Source organism: Mus musculus, chromosome 17, assembly GCF_000001635.26.
Source record: "Mus musculus strain C57BL/6J chromosome 17, GRCm38.p6 C57BL/6J".
In the NCBI taxonomy this organism is placed as follows: domain Eukaryota; kingdom Metazoa; phylum Chordata; class Mammalia; order Rodentia; family Muridae; genus Mus; species Mus musculus.
This window is the reverse complement of record NC_000083.6, coordinates 32,259,721-32,285,312: the sequence shown is the minus strand read 5'-3', so window position 1 is coordinate 32,285,312 and position 25,592 is coordinate 32,259,721. Positions and strand designations below refer to the sequence as shown.

The 25,592-nt window shown below is 42.7% G+C and overlaps 1 protein-coding gene across 25 annotated transcripts in view; it reads left to right on the top strand.

Moving 5' to 3' along the window:
• Positions 1-569: 569 nt before the first annotated feature.
• Brd4 (bromodomain containing 4) overlaps positions 570-25,592 on the top strand; it is an 88,472-nt gene continuing 63,449 nt past the window's right edge. For 7 of the 25 annotated variants that reach the window (XM_030249928.1, XM_030249932.1, XM_017317588.2 and 4 more), the window contains exon 1: positions 727-795. The gene's annotated coding sequence lies outside the window, so the exon portion shown is untranslated. Of the gene's footprint in view, positions 796-1,149; positions 1,251-18,792; positions 18,942-25,592 lie in introns of those variants that run through there. The other 18 variants (XM_006524691.2, XM_006524690.3, XM_006524683.3 and 15 more) reach the window with 9 other exon arrangements.

Sequence of the window (25,592 nt, the reverse complement as noted above, 5' to 3'; positions counted from 1 at the left end):
CCACTGACACACAACTAGCCATAGTCCTCTGGCCTTAATGTTCCTCTATCACCTGTCTGAGGGCTCTCTTCACCATCTGCTCTTTTGAGTCTGTCATCGGATTATTTAAATTTTTGGATTAAAAATCTTTTCTTGGGGTTGGAGATTTAGCTCAGTGGTAGAGCGCTTGCCTAGCAAGCGCAAGGCCCTGGGTTCGGTCCTCAGCTCTGGGGGAAAAAAAAAAATCTTTTCTTGTCGTTCTTGCATGTGAAGATCCCCACTCATCTGCAAGGTTCCTTCCCTGAGTCTGCGTGTCGGCTTCCTCCGAAAAGCTGTTTCCTTATGGATGGCCCTGAAGACTCTTCTTGTCTTCTCTTGATCTTCCCTCTTCTGTGTATCCCTCTGGGGTACACAGTCCTCAGAGACCCTCGATCGTGTTCCAAGGACTCCCGCCCTCCTCCCCCCAGTCGGGGGAGCCAGTCTCCTGTCCTCACCTCTACAACCGCCGCCGGCACTAACGAAGCTCTCCGGACCTGGGAGGACCAGCGGGACGCGCACGCCGGGCGGCGGCGATGACACGGGGCCGCGCGCGCAGCGTGCGTGGTGACATCAGTGCGCTGGCGGCGGCGGCAGGGCTGTTTGTTCTGCTCTCCCGCAGCCGAGGAACCGAAGCAGTGGCGGCGGCTGCGGCGGAGGCTGCCAGCAGTGCCCGCGGGCGAGCGGGGCCTGTGAGCGCAGCGGCGCGGCGGGCGCGGCGGACGGGCCCCGGCTTGGCGTCCCGGACAGCGTGCGGCGGCGTGCGGCCTAGCGTCTCAGGTGAGGGGACCGGTGTCCTTCGCGGCCGCGAGGCGGGCTGCCGGGGCCCCACGGCGCGGCCCGCGTAACCTGCATTGCGTAATGGGGCTGGTGCGCCACCACCTACGCCATCGGCGCGGGGGTGGGGAGGCCGCAGTTTCGTGGGCCCGGAGCCTGGTGCTTCTCGCGCCCTGCCGGGGCAGCCCGCGCCGTTGGGGCGGCGGCGGCCGAGTGGGCTCGCGGACTTTGTACCGGGGCAGTTGCGCCCGCCGCTGTCCCCCTTGGCGCGGGCGGCGGCAGGGAACGGGACCGGGACCGGGACCGGGGGCGCGGGCGCGCTGGGCGGCCGGGGGCGGGCGGGGGGCGGGCCAAGCTCCCGGCACTTCCTGCCGCCGCCATTTTGTCAAGTGAGGAGGAGGAGGAGGAGGAGGAGGAGGAAGCGACTGCCTCTGGATCTGCGGTGCGCGCCGGGCCGCGTAAGTCCGGGCCGGGGATGCTGACCGCGGGTACCGCCCGCTCTCTCTGGTTGCAGTTCCCCCTTGGGGCGGGTCGCTCTTGCGCGTCGTGCCCCGGCGCGCTCTCCTTCCGTCAGCTGGGTACTCCTGCCAGTGCTGGGATAGCGAGTTCCCGCTTCATAGTCTCACCTTTCCGGCTGTCCCCGGAGCTCTGCCTAGAAAGAGGTAGAAGATTTTGTTCACAGGGAGAGAGCTTCCATTGCACGCCTGCTCCAGGCTGGACCCAGGGGACAGGAAGGGTGACGAAGGACCAGGAGTCCCTCTCGACCCACCCACTCCCAACCTGGAAGCCTACTCTTTGGGTGCTTTGTTTTGATGGGTCTCTGCTTGCTGCCGTCCCTTGCAATGGCTTCTTACTTGCAGGAGTGTGTCGGTTTAGGGTGGGGATGTTGGAGAGTTGTGATTCAGCAAAATGACCCCCCCCCCCCTTACACACAAACACGGAAATAGCACTTAAACAAGAAGCCCCCAAGGCCGAGCTGGGTTGGAGATGGGAAATCCCACGTTAGTGTAGTGGACAGTGTGAATACTTTTGCTCAGGCCGGTGGGTGAGTCATGTGCCTCTGCTGATTGGCTGACCTCCCTGTTACTCAAGACAAGGGTTTTTTTGTTTGTTTTTTTAAAAGTGTTTTTAGCCTGCTTGTTTACTTGTTTATGCTTTTCGAAATCTGGTGAGATTATCTCCTGTGTGTGTATATATGTTGGATGCCAGTTGCAGCAGCCCTCTTGAGAATGTCTTTACTTATCATCAAAGGTGATATTAATAGCCCCTGGTTACTAAAATCCAACTCTCAGTGTACTTCTAAGCCAATGTGCTCTTCAGTGCTATAATAAAAAATTGGAAAATTTTTATGAATGGAGATGTCAACTTCCCTTGGAATTGGTAGAGCTTGGGTGTTGTAAAGAATGTCACCCACAGGGCTAGACAGATGGCTCAGCGGTTAAGAGCACTGATTGCTCTTCCAAAGGTCCTGAGTTCAAATCCCAGCAACCACATGGTGGCTCATAACCATCTGTAATGAGATCTGATGCCCTCTTCTGGGGTTTATGAAGACAGCTATAAATTAAAAAAAAAAAAAAGAAAAAAAAAGAATGTCACCCACAAAAATGCAAAGGAATTATGAATGTGTTTTCAATTTCAAGAAGTCTTCAGCTAGCCGGGCGTGGTGTCGAACGCCTTTAATCCCAGCACTCGGGAGGCAGAGGCAGGTGGATTTCTTAGTTCGAGGCAAGCCTAGTCTACAAAGTGAGTTCCAGGACTGCCAGGGTATACAGACAAACCCTGTTTAGAAGTCTTCAGCTGGGGCTCAGTTTTATGGGCTTTACAATAATTTACAAGAACATTATTTTATTCACTTTAATTTGGATGGAGAATGATCTTTCCATAGAGGGCATTTATAGGTAACCAACTCCTTCCTTCTCAAAGCTTCAACTAGGAAGGTTGGAAAAGGTAACACTGTCAAAGACTGAATTGAATTGATCAAATCTAGAAGGAAAAGCCCAGAATTATAAAATATATTGTTGCTGATTTGTACATCCTATCTTTGGTAGCCAATAAAGTATTTAAGGACTCAAGGTAAAGTAAGTCTTTTTAAGTGGTATTAGTTGGTCTTAACTGGAAATAAACCTCTTTTTATCTTGTTAGCATTCTGCACATGCAAATTGCTAAAGATAAGGGATTTTGCTTATTGATGAAAGCTAGGATACAAAAGTGACTGGGACATTTTGGATGTTCTGAATGCCCGTGTGTTTCATTTGGAGGGCTGCAAGAGGGAACTTTTATCTAAGGATTGCTGGAGAACCTTAGACCACTTAGTAAAATTTCCACTAAATTATTGAATTATTTAAAGGAATTTAGACTTTGTCTCCAGAGTTAATCTTTTTTGAGCCAGTTTTGTGATCTTTGTACCAAATTACACTTTCACTTTTGGAGAGATACAGAAGGCGGCAGTATTTTCAAGTTACACAATTCAGGCTGTTGAATGACTTGAGAGTTAGAGATTCTATAGAGTGGAGAGTATGTTTATTAATATTTGTGCACACATGCATTCTCCCCTGGAGAGCAGAAGAGGGCCTCGGGTCCTCATGAACTAGAGTTATAGAAGGTTGTGAGGAGCCGTGAGAATGCTGGGACCAGAGCCTGAGGCCTCAGCAAGAGTGGCAGTTACAGACTTGCCTTCTCTAGGCACTGGAGGCAGGGTTTTGATACAGGGTTGAGTCCAGGCTGTCCTCAAACTTGGCAGTTCTCCTGTCTCAGCCTCCTAAGTGCTGGGAGTCACAACAACCTGCTTGGGGTTGTTTTTAAAGAAAAGCCATTCTGGGCAGTCTATGTGGCTGTAAAGTGTTTGAATGTTTAGAGTTTGGGAAGATGGTACAGTGAATGGCCTGTAACTTCAGCTCTTGGGGGACTGACACTGCCTTCTGACTTCCTTCCACCCATGCATGCACAGCGTGCGCACACACACACACACACACACACTCTCACACACACACTCACACACACACACACACACACACACAGTTAAAAATTGTAATGTCTAAGTTTGAAAGAACCTGTGAGATTAACTGAGGTTGGAAAGAAGAAGGGCGTGGTATCACACACAGCCCTGTAATCTCAGTACTCAACAAGCAGAGAGGCAGGAGGTTCTCCAGTTCTTGGATAGCTTGGGCCACCTACTGATTCTGTGTTCTAGAAGGAAAGTTTGTCATTGAAATTTACTAATGGAGCTGGGTGTGGTGCCACAGGCCTTTAATCCTAAGTACCCTGGAGGCAGAGCGCTTTTGAGGTTGAGGCCAGCATGGTCTACAGACCCTATCTTGAAAACCAACCATCCAAAACCCCCCTTGCTAATAGTATCTAATAAGTCTTGTGATTTTTATTGTTTTAGTAAGAAAACACCAGACATTTGCAAAGTGAGAATTGTGAGAAAATCCTTGCTGCTGCTATTTCACTTAATACATATGGTATGCACATGTAGCAGATTTTTAGGTACTTTCATTTTCTTATAATTCCACAAGAGAGGGTTTTGTTTGGCTTTTCTTTTCTTATTCTGTATTGTGTACTTGGTACCTAGAAGAGCATCTTAACGATTGAATAGGAATTTGCCATACATAATACTAAATGCAAGTTCATTAAAACAATACTGTGATTTATAAGACGTGTGAGTTTTAACTAAGAATACCACTGAAGTCTCTAGTAATTGTGGTAAGCTTACTGAGTGGTATACAGTTGCTTAAGTGTACTGCTTTGACTTCCCTATTTAGCAGTTTGCAATGTGGTCAGTAGGTGTAGGCTGTTTCAACCCTGACCTGCAGAAAATATTTTAAAAGGGAGAAGTGGGCAAATAAATAAATAAATGTGTATGGGCAGCATGTTTTTCTTTTCTTTTCTTTTCTTTTTTTTTTTCGAGACAGGGTTTCTCTGTATAGCCCTGGCTGTCCTGGAAACTCATTTTGTAGACCAGGCTGGCCTTGAACTCAGAAATCCGCCTGCCTCTGCTTCCCGAGTGCTGGGATTAAAGGCGTGAGCCAACACGCCTGGTTTATTCAGTCTTAATGGATAAAATGGTGGGCTTGAATAGTTTTTACTTTTGGGAAAGATAGAATAGTGCTGCCTATAATAACTCCTTCTGTATAAGGTCAAGAGTGGTGGCTCTGGGGATCAGTGACAGGATAGAGAGTTGGTGACCAGCCTCACCTATATTTTGAGGCCCTGTTTATCAGGAAAAAGGTTTGTGTATAAGTATTTATATGGACATGGATTAATTTTATGGGCCAGATATCTAGGAGTGATTTGATAGGCCAGATGGTAATTTTTTTAAAATCATTTTTGAAGATGTACAGAGACTATTTTGGTGGGTTTTTTCTTTTGATTTTGTTTTTCAGTGGAGTGGGTTGTTTGAGACTGACTGGGTCTCACATAGCCAACGTTGACCTTGAACGTTGGAATTACAAGTGTGCCCCACCATCATTTATACAGTGCTGGGGATCATATACTGGGCTTTGTGCATGTTAGGCAGGCACCTGTACCATCTGAGCTATGTTCCCCAGCCCTGCAGGGACCAACTGCATTGCCTTTCTAGTGCTTATGTCGTAGTGTCAAAACAAAGGAACATTTGATCTTTAGAAGTCCAAGTCATAGATCAGTTTGATACAAGTGTATAGGCGAAAGTCTGGAAGAAGTAGCCAAAGTTTAGGTAGTTCTGGTTGTCCTAGAGCTTTCCATTTAGACCAGACTGGCCTCAAGTCACGGATCTGCCTGCCTCTCCCCCCCCCCCTCCCCCCGACAGGGTTTCTCTGTATAGCCCTGGCTGTCCTGGAAACTCACTTTTTAGACCAGGCTGGCCTCAGAAATCCGCCTGCCTCTGCCTCCCCGAGTGCTGGGATTAAAGGCATGCGCCACCAGGCCCAACTGCCTGCCTCTTTTTTGAGTGTTGGGATTAAAGTTGAGTATCACTACTTCCAGCCCTAAATTTTATATTTTTAAAAAATTTATTTGGGCATATTGCGTGTCTGTCTACATGTGTGAAGTATGTATAGAGTATACTTTTTAAAATAAAAAAAAGACTTATTTTATGTGTATGTATGTTTTACCTGTATATGTCTGTGTACTGCATTCAGACCTGGAGTTAAATAAGGATGCTTGTGTGGGTACTGGGAGCCAAACCTGGGTTCTGTGTAAGATCAGCAAGTGCTCTTAACTGCTGAGCTGGTTTTCTTTCCTTGTACAGGTAAGGGTTTTGTTTTGTTTTGGCTTTTCTTTTTTCTTTGCTGTTCTTTTGGTTTTTCGAGACAGGGTTTCTCTATATAGGCCTGGCTGTCCTGGAACTGAGCTCCATAGATGAGACTGGCCTCACACAGAGAGCTTCTGCCTTTGCTGCCCAAGTGTTGGAATAATACCTGTGCCACTACTGTCTAGCCATTCATTCATTCATTCATTCATTCATTCATTCATATGTTTCTCTTTGTAGCCCTGGCTGTTCTGGTTTCCTTTTGTAGACCAGGCTGGCCTTGAGGTCTTGCGTCTGCCTCCTGAGTGCTGGGATTAGAGGTGTATGGCACCATACCTGGCAGCTTTTATTTTTGAGGATATTTTTTTTTTCTCCCAGTCTAAATAGCATGCCAATCTTAATAAAAAACTGTATGTACATCTCCCAGGGTAAATCATAGGGCATATCTTATTCTGAATAAATTGATGAAAGAATGTCTAGTGTCAGGTTTAGAACAGTGTAGACATATTCCTCTCTTCAACTCTCACATGCCCAAGAGACTATGGAACTCAGGGCAAGAGACTATGGAACTCAGGGCTTTACAGAACCTAGGCAGAAGCTTATTCTGGGCTACAACTGCTACAGTTTTGACATCCTTTCTTTTACTTTTTTGTGACACTTGTCTCACTGTGTAGGTCCCACTAGCCTCTTAAATAGCAATCTACTTGCCTCTGACTTCTTTTTCTTTTTTTTTTTTTTTGGTTTTTTGTTTTTTTTTTGTTTTTTTTTTTGTTTTTTTTTTCGAGACAGGGTTTCTCTGTAGCCCTGGCTGTCCTGGAACTCACTTTGTAGACCAGGCTGGCCTCGAACTCAGAAATCCGCCTTTCTCTGCCTCCCAAGTGCTGAGTTAAAGGCGTGCCCCACCACACCCAGCTGCCTCTGACATCTAAGTGTTGTAATTAAATGTATGCACCACTATACCACATCGTTTTTTTTTATTTTATCTGAACAATAGTAATATGTGGTCATTTAAAGAATTTGGGCCAGGCAGTGGTGGTGCATGCCTTTAATCCCAGCACTTGGGAGGCAGAGGTAGGCGGATTTCTGAGTTCGAGGCCAGCCTGGTCTACAAAGTGAGTTCCAGGACAGCCAGGGCTACATAGAAAAATCCTGTCTCAGAAAAAAAGAAAAAAAAAAAAAAAAGAATTTGGAAAGTTTAGGATGTATTTTAAAGTTGCAGGTTCTTTTGCTGGGTGGTGGTAGTGCACTCACGGCCTTAGTCTTAGTACTTGGGAGGCAGAGTTAGGCGGACCTCTGAGTTTCAGCACAGGGCTATACAGCTTTGAAAAAAACTAAAACCAGCCACTCTGCCCCCTCCATTTTTCTTTTAATCTTATTTTTATTTCTTTTTTCTTTTTTCCTTTTTTTTTTTTTCTTTTGGTTTTTCGAGACAGGGTTTCTCTGTGTAGCCCTGGCTGTCCTGGAACTCACTCTGTAGACCAGGCTGGCCTCGAACTCAGAAATCCGCCTGCCTCTGCCTTCCAAGTGCTGGGATTTAAAGGTGTGTGCCACCACGCCCGGCTGTTATTTTTATTTCTTTTCAGTTTTCTCCCTATACTTTCATAGCAAAATTGAATTGGACCCTCAATTAAGGGTGGGTTTTAAGAGCCTTGCACATACTAGGCAGGTACTCTACCATATATCCCTCACTATATGGAGTTTTTATTTATAATTGTGAGAGAATATGTGACTGTTGGTGCACAAGTGGAAGTCAGAGGACTACTTTTTTAGACTTGGTTCTTCATTCTCTTTTATGTAGGCTCTGGCAATCTCTTGTCTAGTCTAAAGCTCTTTGATCTGCTGAACACTGGCTCTGGTTGCATTTTTGTTTTTGAGACAAATGACCTGAGTAACCCTGGATGCTTTTGAAATCCCTGGTCAGCCCTGCTTTTGCCTCCCAATTATTGGGATTACTGTTGTGCACCAGCCTGGCTAGTTTCTTTTGTTTTGCCAAATTACTATACAGGTGAACCTTTGGTAAAGTTAAGTACTTAAAGCACCGTGTAAGTCTACCATAATTTCTAGTTGTGGATGTGGTTTTCAGATTTTTCTCTTTCATCTCTAGGAATAAGACCACTAGATCAAAAAGTGTGTATTTGAAATCCTTCCATTGTTACTCTTCTAGAAAGACTACATACATTTCCATTTTTGTCTGAATTTAGCAGTGTCTTATTTATACTAGTGAGGTTTTAACATTTTCTTTTATATCATAAATGACAGTTGTGTGACTACAAAATGTCTTTTCTTAGATGGGTTCTCAGGGCTATTTCTATGAGAAAATAGAATGTTCTTGGCACTTGATCTTGCCAGAGTAAGCCCCATCCACCCCCCACTCTCCTACCCCTAATCCAGTCTCCTGGTCTTGAGATCAGAGGCCCTGCTATCTGAATGCTTTAAGAATGGTGACTCTAGGGCTGGTGAGATGGCTCATTTTGCATTAAAATAAGTGTCTTCCTGGCACAGATCTTATCAATCCAGTGCCCTCTTTTTTTTTTTTTTTTTCTTTTTTTCTTTTTAATTTATTTGCTTTATATGAGTAAACTGTGTCTTCAGACACCAGAAGAGGGCATCAAATCCCATTACAGATGGTTGTGAGCTACCATGTGGTTGCTGGGAACTGAACTCAGAACCTCTGGAAGAGCAGTCCGTGCTCTTAACTGCTGAACCTTCTCTCCAGTACCCTCTTAAGGTATTTGCTGTCTTCTTGCATTCTATAGGATAAAGAAAGGTAGGAAGAAGATGGGGTATGTCCACAACTAGAAATAAGCACTCTGATGAGTAGGTCTTGGTTTTCTAGGCAGGTCCCAGAGAATAGATACCACCATCCAGGTTCTTTTTGTCTCCATTCTAGCAAATTTCAGTAGAGACTAATGTAGGAGATGATATAAAGGTGGCAGAGGCAGACAGTCTGCAGGCCAATCAAGGCTATATAGTTGAGACCCTGTCTTAAAACAAAAACAAAACAACTGACCACTTGAGGAATTGAGTAAATTTGCATCTCCTGAGTGCTATGATTAATAGTGTACTATCTAAATGGTGTTATCGCCTCCCCCTTCTGTAAAGAAAATCATGTTAGCCCTTCCAGTGTACAAAGGCTCTGGAACTTTGCTGCAGGAAGCAATGGTCTTAGTTGGGTAGCATTCTAGATAGCTGTGGAGCTCACTGTCAGGGTTCAGACCTGTGCCTGTCCAAATTGTGTTCTCTCTGTAAGCCACAGTTCTGACTTATAAAATGGGATCAGTATTCCTAAGCCTTGATGTGGAACAGGGTGGCACTCTTATGTATGGCTGAGTTTGAGAGTGCCTCTTACTGTATTTATTTGTATTACTATGCTGTACTGCTCTCCGTTGGGTTTGGAAGGTGGAAACCAGTAGTATTTGTTTTGGAAAGGACTGGGACTATTGTCGGGGTCTTTGCAGTGGCCACTCTACTTTTCTTGGTTTCCATTCAAGGTCGAGATTGCTTGTTTCTAGCTGCTGTTACATCAAGAGACTTGTGTATCTTGTGAAGATAGTGCCAGGGGAGAGGTATTGTTGGGCTTGGTATTATGCAATTTCCAGAAATACTAATTAGTAATTCCTGTGTCCTTGAATATGGTTAATATCCCCAGTTGTCCTTCCTCAGGCAATAAGACACATGACTTCAAGTGTTAAAAAAAAAAAAAAAAACCAGGAAGAAGACTAGTTAAAATAGGACTTAAATTTGAGGACTTTTATCTGAAATAGTTGGCATACACTTTGAGGAAGAGTGTATTTTATGGGAGCCGATTATTATACTGTGTGGCTGAAATGAGAACCACGTGGAATATAGAGCCTGCCAATGTGGTTGGGTGGTGGAGTCATACAGGGTAGCTGCTCTTGGGCTACTCTGATCTCCCAGGACTCCGTTTCTTGTGTATAAAATAGAGTAAAAGTTAGGTTGTATAGACTGGAGATTGAGGGAAAGAGAGTTGAAGAGAGTTGCTTTTTGTTTAAGGTATGATCTCTATAACCCAGGTTGGCATCTAAACTCAGCAATGCTTCAATAGCTTTCTGAGTGCAGGGACAAATGTTGTCACCTCACCCAACAGTAATTCTTTGTTTGTTTGTTCATATATATATGAATAATTATATTGTTGTATATTTGTACTCCTGAGCATGTTAGTGTGCCACATATATAACCCTAGTCCTTGTAATTCAGAAGAGAGCATTGTAGTAATTACAGACTAGTAGTGAAACCCTCTTTTTGACTGCTGAGCCATTTGTCTAATCATATCCACTTAATGTAACTTCTGTTAAGAAAGTCTTGGCCAGTTGTAGTGGCATACTTGGTAGGCAGAGGCATGCAGATCTCTTGAGTTCCAGGCCAGCCTGGTCTATAAAGTGAATCCAGGATAGCAGCAAGAGCTCTTAACACAGACAAACCCTGTCTTGAAAAACCAAAACCAAACAGACAAAAACAGTCTTTTGTTAGGTTTCTTTGAAATATAAGTAACTTGGGATGGGCTTACGTTTATAGTTCAGTGGTAGGAGACTGATGTGACATGGGTGAGACCCAAGTTTCAGTCCCCAATATCATAAAAACATATGAAAAAAACTAGTTGCAGCAAAAGGAAATTTGTTACTCATTAGCCAGATGTGGTAGTACATGCCTGTATTTCCAATACTAGAGAGTGTAAGGCAGGGGGATTAAAAAGTTCACTCTGAGCTACATATGAGATTTGGTCCATAAAAGCGGGGGGGGGGGGGCAGAGGGGGAAGAGGGAGAGGCCTTTGGTGGTGCCAAAGGTTCAAACGATGACTTCAGAGCTTGTTTTACATTTCTCATATTCTGACCTCAAGGTCAAGAAGTGGTTTCTTCCAGTAGAGAACCCTTTTTGATAGCAGACTTTAACAGCAACTCTCTGGGTTGGATCATTGTCCATTTGTCAGGCACAAGGGGGCAAATGTTTAAATTACCTTACCTCTAGGTACCTTTAGGTGTTTTGTTTTTCTGTCCTCCATGCATCCCAAGTAACAGTTCTTTTTTTTTTTTTTTTTTGGAGACAGGTAGCCCTGGCTGTCCTGGAACTCACTTTATAGACCAGGCTGGCCTCGAACACCTGCCTCTGCCTCCCGAGTGCTGGGATTTAAAGGCGTGCGCCACCACGCCCAGTCTCCAAGTAACAGTTCTTAACAGTGCTTTGCTATTTGAGTAAGATAAACTGTGTTGGGTAGTTATTGAACAGACTCTTAAATTGGATGGAGAACGTACTAATAAGGTGAATAGAATTTGGATGTCTAAATAAAGGAAAGGTTAGCCGGGCAGTGGTGGCCCATGCCTTTAATCCCAGCACTTGGGCTCTCAGTTTGGCTGGAATTAACCCCCAGGAAATAAGGATGAGAAGCTTATTACTACACTGTCAAGGGGTTAAGGAAGTCTTTGTTGAGAAGGCAGATAGGTAAGTTTCAGTATTTTACTTACAGTAATAACACTGTGCTAAAAGATGTTTACCTCTGTCTTCCATGCTTGTAGAAGCAACTGTAGTTTCATGATTGGCTAAACTTTTCTATAACCAAGCTTCTGTTTACCATTCTTTTAGTTTTACAATTCAGATTTCCTAATCAAAATTAAGCTCCACTAGAATAGCCATTTTCCTGTGGTTCTTGCTGTTGAAAGATTTGTGAAAATCGAAAAACCATTGGCCAAGAATTAGACCAGTCATACTGTATTTTTGCTAAAGCATCAGCTTTAAAGCAGCTCTAGGCAGGGTTGGAGAGCCTTTAGAATTTGAAGAATGTTCTGGCTCAAAAATAAAATAAAAGTATGCATACATAGTCTTTGAACCTTAAAGACAGAGACCCACATTCAGGATAGATGTACCGGGTTTACTTCTGCATTGATAAATTCTATGATGGAGACTTGGACATACATCCTGCTCTTGTAGAGAGTCACATACTTTTGACACTAAATCATTCTGAGCACTCATTAGTAGTTGTCCTTTTAAACATCCATGGGAGGGTTTTCTAGAGTCCTCAAGTTACCTCTGTGTCATCAGAGTAGCTGCAGCGGTGTGTCCCATGCCTCCCTCACGTTATTACCTGTGTTCTTTAATGGGGATAGAGAATTTCAGGGTGGAGTAATATAATTTATAGATGAAGAAAGTTTTCCAGAACTCTGCCCTAACTTGTGATTTTTCACATCCCTCACTCCTGGGATTTGGTGTTGTCATGGAGCCTTTGCTGTAGAAGGTAACCCAATGGGTTTTAGCCAACCTGTTGATTTATTTGGTGGTGTTGGATATATAGGTAGGTTTAGAAGACATGAATGCTATGGTCTCTTATGTGTCTTAGTGCCTGCTCTTAAGTTCTTGGACAGTGGTTATGTCCTTGAACATACAAGGTAAAGGAGACATTTTGTGGGAAAGCACAGCACTTGAGGTACATAGACACATTATACCAGACTGTCACTCTACTTTTCTTTCATACATCCTTTGGGATGTCACTCTACTATCCTTCCACACATCACTACCTAGTGGAAGGAATAGGAAATACAATACCATAAACTTAAATAATTCATACTTCTAGAATTGGGGCAGAATGGAAAAGAACTCACTACTAAGAACAGTACAGTATCCATTAAACTCCTTCCTCCTTCCCTAATTTCTAAGCTTTGAAACTGTGTATATACACTAGTGGCTATTTTCCTGCCATCATTTACTAGCTTTTAATTACTTGCATTTCTTAGCTTAATTCCACTTAGTGTAAAGGCATAACTTTTATTAACTTAAGCAGTTTTACTTTTCTATTCTGTAAGAGAAATAAGATTACCTACTGGGATTTTTTTTTTTTTTTTTTTTTTTTTGAAATGGGTGCATGGGATTGGAGATATGGCTCAGTTAACAACATGTATTGTTCTTCCAGAGGACCTGGTTTCACTTATTCATGTTTTTGAGTGGCCAAGTGGTGGTCACTCACAAATGATCTGTAACTCCAGTTCCAGAGGATCTGACAACCTTTTCTGAATTCCTTGGGCAGCAGACTTGCATATGGTGCACAAACATACATGTAGGTAAAACACCCATACACATTTTTTTTTAAAGTGCTATCTTTGTGTAGGGTGCTTTCATTTATAATCCTCACTTTGTTCTGAAGTGCTTTCCTTTAAGGGGTGTGTGTACCAGTTTGTGACTTTGTTTCCTTTTTGAAGCTGGGAAACCACTGAGTCAACAATTGCCTGGAAATAAATAGTATCTTAGAATTAATATATTTCAAGATTATAACTTAACATTTTTGTAATCCCAAGAATGAATGAAGTTTTGAATTACCAGTGTTCTCTCGTAGGCCCTTTTGAATTATGCCACATATTGCTTGTGGCTTGTATCTTGTATCTCTTTGGTGTCATCTCACAGGACTTCTGCCTTACAAGTCTGTTTGTTCTAGCCACTCATGTCCTTCCTTTGTAAGTTTGAGAGCTGCTCCTTCATAGGCGCCTTCCCAGGCTGTTAGCTTGAGCACAGCACTGCTGGGTATGCCATTCTAGTGAATATATTTGTGTAACTTGTGCTTTCATGCTGTATTTGGAAATTGTGTATTCCTCATGTCCTCAGAGAATAATTTTAAGAACTAAGTATTTAATACTGTCATCCCCATTTTGTGATAAGGCTGTGATGCATAGAGAGCTCAGTCACTTAGGTAGGTTTGAAGGTCATAGAGCCGGTTAGTGGCAGCACCTAGCTCCGCAGCTCACACTCTGGAATGAATCTGCTGTTCTGCTCTGTGTGAGGAGAGAACCCACCCCAGGCAGCTTTGCTTTAGGGATCTCAGTTGGTTTGAATACTACACAATATGTATATGTACAAAGTAGACTCCAGAAAGGATTTTGGAAAAGGAGATCTTCCAACTTTGCTTAGAGGGAGAGACAGGGTCTTCAGTACCCAGTAGGATGGGCAGTCAGAAGAGAGATGAGAAACTCTACAGCACATTTTTTTAATTCTTTCATCTATGTGGTCAAGGAAAAAAAAAACACACACAGTGCCAACATGCTGAAGAATTGCTCAAAATACTAATTTAACTTCATCTTGAGAAATGTTCCCACTAGAGCACCAGCTGCCTTGACTGGATTCACTTCCATGTTTTCTTTTGATAGTCTAGTGGGTTTGAGTGAAATGAAGGAGGCTTTTTTGTTTGTTTATTTTGCTTTTTAAAACAGGGTTTCTCTGTGTAACCTTAGTTGTCCTGGATCTTGATTTATAGACCAGGCTGGCCTCGAACTCAGACTTGCCTTTCTTTGCTTCCTGCTGGGATTAAAGGCATGTGCCAGTAAAATGAAGGCCTTGTGGGAGTGGGAATAAGTCAATACAGTGGAGCAAGAGTAGAGCTTTAGCTCACTTGCCAAGTCTTGTCAGAATCAGTTGTATGGATTAGATGGTCAGGATTATGGTGAGCCTTCAGTCTTTTAACATTACTTTTGGTGGTACAAATTGAATTAAGTTTGTAGGTGATCCCTGCCCCCAACATTATTCAAAGGAATTTTCCTTTTTGAGGACCCCTGTTCAATGCATATACTGGATTTAGTGGGTAATTAGCCATAGTGCTGTATATTGCACATATAGCAAGAATTTGAGGGTGAGCAAAGGTGCTTTCCATGTCTATATTGTAGATGTAGTGTATGCCAGTAATCCCAATACTCAGGAAGCAGAGGCTGGGAGATCATGAGTTCAAGGCTAGCATTGGTTACATGAGACCATATCAAGAGAAAATGACCAGAAGAACTGAAGCAGATAGTTAGTTGAAGATTCCTAACCTCTTTGGAGAGGCAGATGTGATTCTTAGCAGGTGTGCCCTATGGGATAATTTTTTGAAGTTATATTTTGTTTTTAGTTATGTGTATATGTGTGTCTATATGGGAATATGTGCTTGTTAAGGGCAGGTACCTAGAGCTGAAAATACAGGACAGGTGGCAGTGAGCTGCCAGATTTGCTAAGAATTGAACTCTTGTCCACCATAAAAGTAGTATAGTTATAGTTTCTCTCTTTCTCTCTTTCTGTCTGTTTTTCTCTCAGACTTATTTATATGAGTATGCTGTAACTGTATTAAGACACCAGCAGAGGACATCAGATCCCATTACAGATGGTTGTGAACTACCACATGGTTGCCAGGAATTGAACTCAGGACCTCTGGCACAGCAGTCAGTACTCTGAGTCACCACTCCAGTCCCCCAGTATAGTTTCTTTTTTTTTTTTTTTTGTTTTGTTTTTGTTTTTTCGAGACAGTTTCTCTGTGTAGCCCTGGCCTGGCTGTCCTGGAACTCACTTTGTAGACCAGGCTGGCCTCAAACTCAGAAATCCGCTTGCCTCTGCCTCCTGAGTGCTGGGATTAAAGGCATGCGCCACAACGCCCGGCTCCCAGTATAGTTTCTTAATGATGAAGTCCTGAGTCATCCCTGGCTGCCCACTGCCCCAGTCCCAGCTGGATTCCCACCCCGCTTTGGGTGCTGTTGGTACTGTTGGAGATTGAGTCCAGGACTTTGCATGTGATAGGCAGATACTATATTCAAGCTGTATGGAGATAGAGCAGTTTTCATTGTACTTATTTTTTCCTTGCTTTGTTTGTGTTTTTGTTTGTTTGTTTGGTTGGTTTTTTGTTTGTTTGTTTTGTTTTTTTGTAGTCAGGTGTGGCAGTGCAGACCTTTATTCCTAGCACTTGGGAGGTAGAGGGAGGCAGATATCCTTGAGTTGGCTTTGTATCCTGGTTTATATGGTAAGTTCCTGGTCAGCCAGAGCTAGAGAGCCTCTATATGGGTATTTGTCTGCATGCATTTCTGTGTTGTCATGCCCATTGAAGCCAGATGAGAGTATCAGGCCTCCTGGAATTAGATACAGGTGGCTATTGACCCCCATGTAGATACTGGAAATCAACTCCAAGTCCTCTACAAAGAGCAAGTGCTCTTAACTGCTGAACAGTCACTTCTGCTTTTTCTCACTTTACGTTTATTTATTTGTGTTCTTTCGAGACAGGGTTTCTCTGTGTAGCCCTGGCTGTCCTGGAACTTACTCTGTAGATCTGGCTGGCCTCGATCTCAGAAATCCGCCTGCCTCTGCCTCCCGAGTGCTGGAAAAGGCATGCGTCACCACTTCCCGGACCTATTTTACTTTTTTTTAAAAAAAAACTGACTATAAATAAAATGACAGCTGTAATCTACTCAAGTAAAAGTTTGGTTCAAGAGTATGTCTTAGTTCGAAGAAAACGGTAGAAGTGGTTAAGTAAGCTCCATGTAAAACTTGCTCTTAAACTAACTCATGATCAAAATATAATTTACTGCAACATAGTTACTTCTCCACTTCCAAAGTCACACTCCCTTCTTAGAGGATCCTGGTTTCTGTGCCAGGCTACTGTCATGCTTCATTTCTGTGTTGTCTCACTTCCTCCAGTCATACACCCCATTCTTCCTGAGCCAGTTTGGATGTCACAATGCACTTGCTCAAATCACTTATTCAGTAAATCATTCATTCATTTCTCCAGCTTTTTCTCACTTTGTCTGTATTGTATTGTGAAATGGGGAAGATTTTTGTATCCTTTGCTGGCGCGAAACTCCTTATATAGACCAGCCTGGCCTTGGCCTGCTGTGATCCTTTTGGCTCTGACTTAGGAGTGCTGAAATTACAGGCGTGTGCCAACATAGCTGGTAACTCTCCAAATTTCTAGAACAGTTCTGTCCAGTGTTCAGTGGGTTATTCAGCCTGGTAGATACTACCCTGTGCATAAGTGAGCCTTTGAAATAGTCTGGAGAATTCAGTCAGTGCTGTTGTCAACTGCTTTGACAGGCTTTAGGAAAAGTGGCCTCACTTTATAGTCTTATGACCATTTTCTTGTGGACATGGCCCTGAAGGCAGGAGAGGCATACTGCTAATGCAAGGGGAAATCTAAGCTAGACCTGGTATCACTCAATATTGTTCTCAGAAGTTAGTAAGAGGTGCCGAGGTTCTGGGGAGAGAGAAGAGAAGGCCAGATAATAATAATATTAAGTAAGCATGGGTGCATCCTTTCTCTTCCTCTAAAGTTAGAAATGAGAACCTAGCTTGAGAAAGCCAGACTCAAAGTGGGTTGAGAACACTGGTGGTAGATTCAGCTTCGTTGGGAGGGCTTCTCTTGCCTTTACCCCATCTATTCATCCTGTTATCATACAAGTTATTTAGTACTTAGAGTATTCTCACCCTGAACCCCATTTTGTGAGTGGAGCTTTGAGCAAGACTGCCCATTTTGGCACCTTGTTTTGTATATGGAGAGAATGTGAACAATGGAGAGAAACTGAACTATGCTACTAGAAATACTGTTAGAAGTTCTCCTTGGAGTCAGTGGGAGTCAAGATGAGGAGAAAGAGTTACCTGATGGTTCAGGATGGCTCCCAAGTTGTAGAATTGGACCTTGTGCACTTTTGGATAGTTTTCTGGTATTTAAATGTATGCTTATTGAGCACTTTTCTGTCCCAAGCACCAAGCAGGTGCTGGCTGCCAGCACTGAGCAGTAGATAAGGGCCGAGTTTATGTGCAGTGAAATGAGGAACATAGAGTGTTTCCTGCCTTCAATTGAGTATATGCTTATGAAACAATCATTTATTTCCAAGTAATGATACTCATTTTATTAGTTTGCTGTTTATTTGAGCAATTATTTTGTGTAGGTCTTTGGGGGGGGCGGGCGGCTTTTTGGGACAGGGTTTTTCTGTGCAGCCCTGGCTGTCCTGGAACTCACTTTTTAGATCAGGCTGGCCTTGAACTCAGAAATCCACCTGCCTCTGCCTCCTGAGTGCTGGGATTAAAGGCGTGCGCTACCACCGCCGGGCTTTGTAGGTCTTTAAATACTGACAGCCTGGTAGTGGTGGTGGTTGAGAGGTGGTGGTGGTTTTTTCCAATCTTCACTTACAGCTTAAAAGTGTGGAGTAAAGTTATTGCTTACTTTTTTTTTTTTGGCAGAGGGAGTCATTAAAAATACATAAAATTCATCACCAGAATAATGTTAGTTGCATGCATATCATTGTGTGAAGATATGTACCTTTGTTTTACATTTTATTTATTTGAGTGCATGAGTGCCACAGTGTGGAAGTAAGAGGACAGTTCTTTTGGGAATAGCTGCTTTCTTATACCATGTGGATTCCTGGGATTGAACTCAAGTCAGCAGGCCTAGCAGCAAAGTACATTTACCTGCTGAGTCATATTGGTGGCTCTTCCAGAATGTCTTTGTTGTCCTATTACCACATCATGACAATTATACTCCTACTTACTGTTTCTATGAATTTAAGCCATATATTATTATATAAACATTATCAGTGGTTTTTAAATTTTTTTTGTGACTAGCTTACACTTAGGATAATGTTTTACTAGGTGTATCCATGTAATAGATTAATAATACCTCATTGACTAAAAATGTCCCACCATGTGCCACACTTGATTTTATTTATTTTATGTGTCTGGGTGTTTTGCCTGCATGTATCTTGTGTATCACTTGCATGCCTGGTGCCTTCAGAGGCCAGTAAAGGGGGTCCTCTGAAACTGAGCTTCAGGTGGTTGGGAGCCAGCATGGGTGCTGAGAGTTGAACCTCCTGAGTCTTCTGGAAGAGCAGCCAGTTTTCTTAACTTGCTGAGCTATCGCTCTAGTCATAACACTTGCTGGCCTAGAGCTCACTGTGTAGATCAAACTGACCTCAAACTCACAGAGATTCATTCAACTGGTTTTATTTGTTTGTTTTGTTTTTTGTTTTTGTTTTTCCCTTGATGCTAGGATCAAAGACGTGTGCCTCCATAGGTTGCCACCTGCCTGCCTGCTTTCTGAACACAGGCTAAAAAACTCTTTAATGTAGAAGCCAACTGATAGCTACAATTCTTGTACCCTGCCTGTACACTAACAGTGCCTTGCAGTTGGGAGCTGAGGTAGGTGTACTCAAGGGCATATAACTATGTAAATAGTTCAAACAGTCAGGTGTCTTTCACAGTAGTCTTAAAATCAGCAACCAGCATCAGGTATGATGGCATCCTTTCATCCCAGCAGTTGAGGCTGAGGCATGAGGAGCTCAAATTTGAGGCTAGTCTTAGGTTCATAGTGAAACCATTTCTGAAAAACAAAGTCAGGGGCTGAGTAGTGGGTCAGCTACAAAAGGCTTTGTCTGGCATGCTTAAAGCCTTGGGTTCCCATCTCAATTCACAGAATAAAAGTCAACTGGTTAAATGGATTAGACCCATATCTTCACTTTCCTAAGGTCTCATCCTATCAGTTATTCTGGAACCCCAGTATTGTCACTTTGACATGTTTTGTACAATGTACAAGAATATGCCTGAATAGTTTTGATATCTATCTATCTATCTATCTATCTATCTATCTATCTATCTCTTGGTTCAGCAGGTCTCATTCTGAGAAAACTCACTAAATACTCACTAAATAAAGGTAATACTTTTCTTTGTGTTGTTTCAGTGTGGCCAGAGAAGGTTAATTTTTTTTTTAAAGAGGTTTCTAAAGTCTGAGGTTTCTATCATTTTGAGCAGTTGTAATAGGAAATAGCATTGATTCTTGGGTACTGAATATCCGATAATCATAATAAAAGATCAACTTTTAATCAATTGATGAATACTTGATTGGATTGTTTCATTTTTCTGTCATTAATGCTGTTAATTTTTATACATGAGGTGTTCTGGTTTTGTATAAATGTGCTTCTTTTCTCTTTTAGATGTATACATGTAAGGATAGATAGAACCATGGATTTTGTAGTACTGGTATTTTAAGTAGTTTCCAGGGAACTGCCAGACAGTTGTCCAAAAAGTGTTATGTAGCCAAGACTGGCTTTGATCTCCTTATATAACTCAAGCTAGTCTCAAAGTCACTATCCTATGGTTTTCTGGTTGCTAGAATTAGTGGTTTGTGTCATCACACCCAGCTAGTAGTTGTGTTGATGGTGGATACTGTCTCTCAGTGTTGTCATGTGACACACCAGTTTCTGTGCGCCTTGAGTGCATGCCTGAATGCATGGTGTGGTCAAAATATATGTTGAACTTTATATTTTCTGTGCGAGTTTACTCGTTTTCCTCTTTTAATTTTGTGCACATGTGTGTGCTTATTCAATTTTTTATTTTGTAGACATTTGTGCCATCAGAATTGTTTTTATTGAGGGTACAGAACAGGCACATTAAGAGAGTAGTGTTTAAAAGGGGGAAAAAAAAGCCAGGCAGTGGCGGTGCTCGCCTTTAATGCCAGCACTCAGGAAGGGGAGGCAGAGGCAGGCAGATTTCTGAGTTCGAGGCCAGCCTGATCTACAGAGTGAGTTCCAGGACAGCCAGGGCTACACAGAAACCCTGTAGAGAGGGGAGGGGGAGAGGGAGGGAGAGAGGGGGGGGGGAGAGGGAGGCAGGTAGGTAGGTAGGTGGGTGGGTGTTGTCATGAGCATTTTAAATGTAAGATGGGCGTGGGTCAGTGGGGATGCTGTTGTAAAATGACCAAGTATTTTCAAAACAATTGTTAGCAGTTTGACTTTCCAAGTTTATCAATAGAGTAATAGATTTATTTACTTTTTATTTTATTTTATTTTATTTTTCGAGACAGGGTTTCTCTGTATAGTCCTGGCTGTCCTGGAACTCAGTTTGTAGACCAGGCTGGCCTCGAACTCAGAAATCCGCCTGCCTCTGCCTCCTAAGTGCTGGCATTAAAGGCGTGCGCCACCACCACCCAGCTCAGATTTAATTTTGATGGATGTGAAATGTCACTGTGACTTTAATTATAATGATCTTGAGCACTGCATCTTTGTGGGTAAAGTTTGGTGCCCTTCTCTATGTCACTTAGAGTATCTTTTGATTGTCAGAGGATCTTAATTTTAACGTATGTGAATTTATTAACTTCTCCTTTGTGTTTGGCAAGAGCACTGCTCTGGTGCCAGCTATATTCTTTGTTGAAAAAGTTATAAAGGGCAAGTTATAAAGGTGCTTTTACATAAGCCAGATGACCTGAGTTTGATTCTAGGACCCACTTAGTAGGAGAGAATAGACACCCAAAATAGTTGTCCTCTGACCTCTGCAGGTATGCAGCATATGTATCCCCCTCACCAAACACATCTTATTGGATACTGCATAGTTCTTTTTAAAAAGTTGTAAGTTTTGCCTTTCCAGTTTGTGCCAATTTGAGGTATAGGTAAAGGGGTCACATAGATTTTAAATAGACTGGTTTTTGTTGTTGAAGCCAATGAGCTTGGTGGTTATAAACCCAAGGTTCTGTACTCTTTTTGTGTTCAAGATCCTCATGAGATTGAAATACATCTGTGAGCTCTAAGTCTTAGTGTAGTCAGTAATTGCTTCTCGGTCTGGGTACAGCTTCATTCTTTAAGCATGTGGATATTCAGTGAAAGTTGGCACTTAACTGGGAAAATTGCTACTAGTGCATTGCCTGCCAATAAACAGTTACCACAGCTTGGCTCAGTAAATCTCCTTGTGGGGCACTGTTGGCTTGCAGGTACAAGGGCTTATAACCCAGTCTTATAGTTGTGTCATAGCTATGCAGCCTAGAAGGGAAAGCACACTACCTTCTAGGAAGCTAGGGAGATAAATCACTAAAGCGCTTGATTGCAATTGTGGGAACTGAGAACCCATGTCAATTTATTTTTTATTTTTTTTTATTTTTATTTTTTTTATTTTTTTTTTTAAAGATTTATTTATTTATTATATGTAAGTACACTGTAGTTGTCTTCAGACACACCAGAAGAGGGAGTCAGATCTCGTTATGGATGGTTGTGAGCCACCATGTGGTTGCTGGGATTTGAACTCCTGACCTTCAGAAGAGCAGTCGGGTGCTCTTACCCACTGAGCCATCTCACCAGCCCTCAATTTATTTTTTAAAAAGTCTAGATGAGGTGGCATATACGTGTAATTTTAGTATTGGACAGATGGATTCTCTGGAACTTGCTGGACAGCCAGCTTAGCCCACTTGGCAAGCCTTAGGCTAGTGAGAGATCATGTCAAAAAAGCCCAACCAAAAGGTGGGTTGATCCCAAAGAAAGACATAACAGTTATCCTCTGGCCACCATGCTGTGTGTGCGCGCGCGCACACACACACACACACACACACAGACAGACAGAGACTATAAATATATGGTAACCGTTTCCTGTATTCCTGCTTGGGTCACAAAGCTGTGTTCAAGGCCTACTTATTCCCCACATAACTGTGATAGGAAGCTGGCAGCATTGAGCCTGAGCTAAGCCTTCTGGTGCAAAAATGGTTGTTTAGAAACTGTTGAGGACCACATGTGCCCAAACACACTCTGTGTTCCTGTGGGCAAACAGACAGCAGGGGATCTGGTGGCTTTTGGCATTTGTGCTACAACATACTTCTCTGAATGATTTTTAAAGAGATAAAATGGATTGGAATTGTGGTAGGTTTAAAGATGTGGGCAGGGAGGAAGGTAGGGAAGCCACCCCCCCCTTTTGTTTTTTGTTTGTTTGTTTTTTGATTTCAAGACAGAGTTTCTTGGTGTAACAGCCTTGACTGTCCTGGAATTTGATTTGTAGACCAGGCTGGCCTCGAGCTCATGGCGATCCACCTGCCTCTGTCTCCCTAGTGTTGGTATTAAAGGCATGCATGCACCACCATTGCCTGGCCAGTGGACATTTTTTTTTTAAAGATTTATTTATTTATTATATGTAAGTACACTGTAGTTGTCTTCAGACACTCCAGAAGAGGGCGTCAGATCTCGTTACGGATGGTTGTGAGCCACCATGTGGTTGCTGGGATTTGAACTCTGGACCTTTGAAAGAGCAGTCGGGTGCTCTTACCCACTGAGCCATCTCACCAGCACCCATTTTTTTTTTTAAGTTGTTCTCTTTAAGTAGTCAGATGTCAGAATGAGGGCATCAGACATTGAGAGGTCATTGAATCTCTCTGCCTGGCTTGCTAAGGGGTCTCTTGTGTTTGATTGTTTTGGAGGGCAGAGTCCTGTTATATTGCCCAAGTTGGTCTTAAAATGATAGTTCTACCTCAGCCTTCTGAATAGTGAGAACTATAGGTGCCTACCACTCTATGCATGGCCTTGTTGCACGTTGATTAGGGCCTTTTGTCCTGTGTCTTTCACAGGGTACAGTATAATAATTAGCCATTGGATGCTTATTGATCACTTTCTTCACTCTAATGACCATACTTGAAAAACTGGAAACATCCAGATAATAGGAGGGAAGTAGTTAATAACGTAAGACTGGCCTATAGTGACAGAAAAGCAGCTATCTGTTCATACCATACATAGTTAAAAGTGACAACTAAGGTGTGGGTGGGTACAGTTGTTACCCTACTTACCCCACTCCCCCAGAGAGGAACTCAGAGGTCCCCATGCCCCTGCCTCCCAAGTGCCGGGATTGAAAGCATGGGTAGCCACCAGAGCCTAGCATGGGTACAGTTTTGAATCTGAATACTACTATGGCTTACCTTGGACATATAGAAATAGGTGCTATATGACAAGTGGCCTTTTCATTAGCTTTTTTCACTTGTCATGACAGTTGTATGTTTTAGGGGTTGTTTTTTGTTTGTTTTTGTTTTTGTTTTTCAAGACAGGGTTTCTCTGCAGTCCTAGCTGTCCTGGAACTCACTCTGTAGACCAGGCTGGCCTTGAACTCAGAAATCCACCTGCCTCTGCCTTCCAAGTGCTGAGATTAAAAGGCATGCACCACCTCCGCCCGACTGACAGTTGTATGTTTTTTTTTTTTTTTTTTTTAAGATTTATTTATTTATTATTATATGTAAGTACACTGTAGCTGTCTTCAGACACTCCAGAAGAGGGAGTCAGATCTTGTTACGGATGGTTGTGAGCCACCATGTGGTTGCTGGGATTTGAACTCTGGACCTTCGGAAGAGCAGTCGGGTGCTCTTACCCACTGAGCCATCTCACCAGCCCCATGTATGTTTTAACCTTAGTCCCAGAGACAGATTTGTCCTTTTTAGTACTGCTTTTTCCTCTGAACATGAAGATGTTCTGTAGGGGCCACTTCCCCTGCCTGTTCCTAAGAATTTTCAACCCCAGTAAGCCCACATTAAAAAAACATATGATCCAGTTATTATAAGATATATCTAGATTGGGCAGATCTTAACACTATACTAACTTATTCCCCAGCTATGAGACCCTTTATTATTTGCGGTTTCTCCTGGCCACGTGGTTCTGGTCCATCATGACTTACTTGATCCTCTTCTGCCTCTCTAACTACCCCCACTCTCAAACCTTCAGTCCCATCTTTCTCCTCTACTGCACAATCACAGTCTTTAGCTTTTATTGCCCAGCTAAAATGGGGAGAAGATTCACATCCTTTATCCTTGGTCCAATTTTAAAGTGTTCATTAAATCTCCGGCAAAGATACTTGTGTGTTGGCCTGATGCTTTTTGTATTCTCATGTTAATTCTGCTTCCTGAAGCGATGTTTCACTTTTTTAAAACGATTTATTATTATACATAAGTACACTGTAGCTGTCTTCAGATGCACTAAAAGGGGGCATCAGATCTCATTATGGGTGGTTTTATGGGTGGTTGTGAGCCACCATGTGGTTGCTGGGATTTAACTGAGGACCTTTGGAAGAGCAGTCAGTGCTCCTACCTGCTGTGCCTTCTCTCCAGCCCGATGTTTCACTTCTGTTTTAGAGAAAATTCTAGCCTGAGCTGAGTAAATAAGTCTACTTTTTTTGAGTTTTGTTTTTATTGATGTTCTTTTAGTCTCTGTGGTTGAACATGTGATGCATTGTTTTAAGTTTTAAGCTTGAAAATTATTTTCTGTTTCTGAATGTGTGCATCTTTTAAAAATATGTATATAAATGTTAAGGACAGGTATTCTTGTTCCTAAACATTTATAGATGTAAATGCCTGGTGCTCTCAGATAGGAAATGGGCACAGGATCCTTGGAAATTGTAGCCTGTTGTGAGCCACCATATCATGATGTATTGGTAACTGAACCCAAGTCCTTTATAAGAGCAGTCAGTGCTCTTAATCACTGAACCTTCTCCCCAGTCCTCGTGTGCATCTTTTAGTCTACAGGTAATAACTTCTCTTTCCCACATTTGGGTGTGTTTGTTTTGTGTCTGAGACAGGGTCTTAGATATTCTCAGCTGGCCTCAATTTTACTATGTAGATGGTCTGGAACTTGTTTCATTTGCCTAGGTGCTAAAATTTTATCACACCCAAGGTGTATATGTGTGTATGTGTAGGAAAATGGGGTTAAGTTTGTGTTAGACAAGTTCTCTATCCACTGAGCTCCATTGCTAGTCCCACAAACTTTTTTCTAAACTATTTATTTTCATTTTCTGTATATGAAGGTTTTGCCTTCATGTCTGTATGTGCACTAAGCATGCTTGGTGCCAGTGGAGGCCAGAAACAGGCTTTGGATCCCCTAGAACTGGAGCTGTGTGACATGAATGCTAGGAATTGAACTCAAGACTTCTGGAAGAACAACCAGTACTCTTTTAACTACTGAGCCATTTCTCCACCTCCAACTTTTTTCTTCTTTTGAGACAGGTTCTCTCTGTTATGTAACCCTGGCTGTTCTTGGACTCACAATATAGATCATGCTGGCCTGGAAC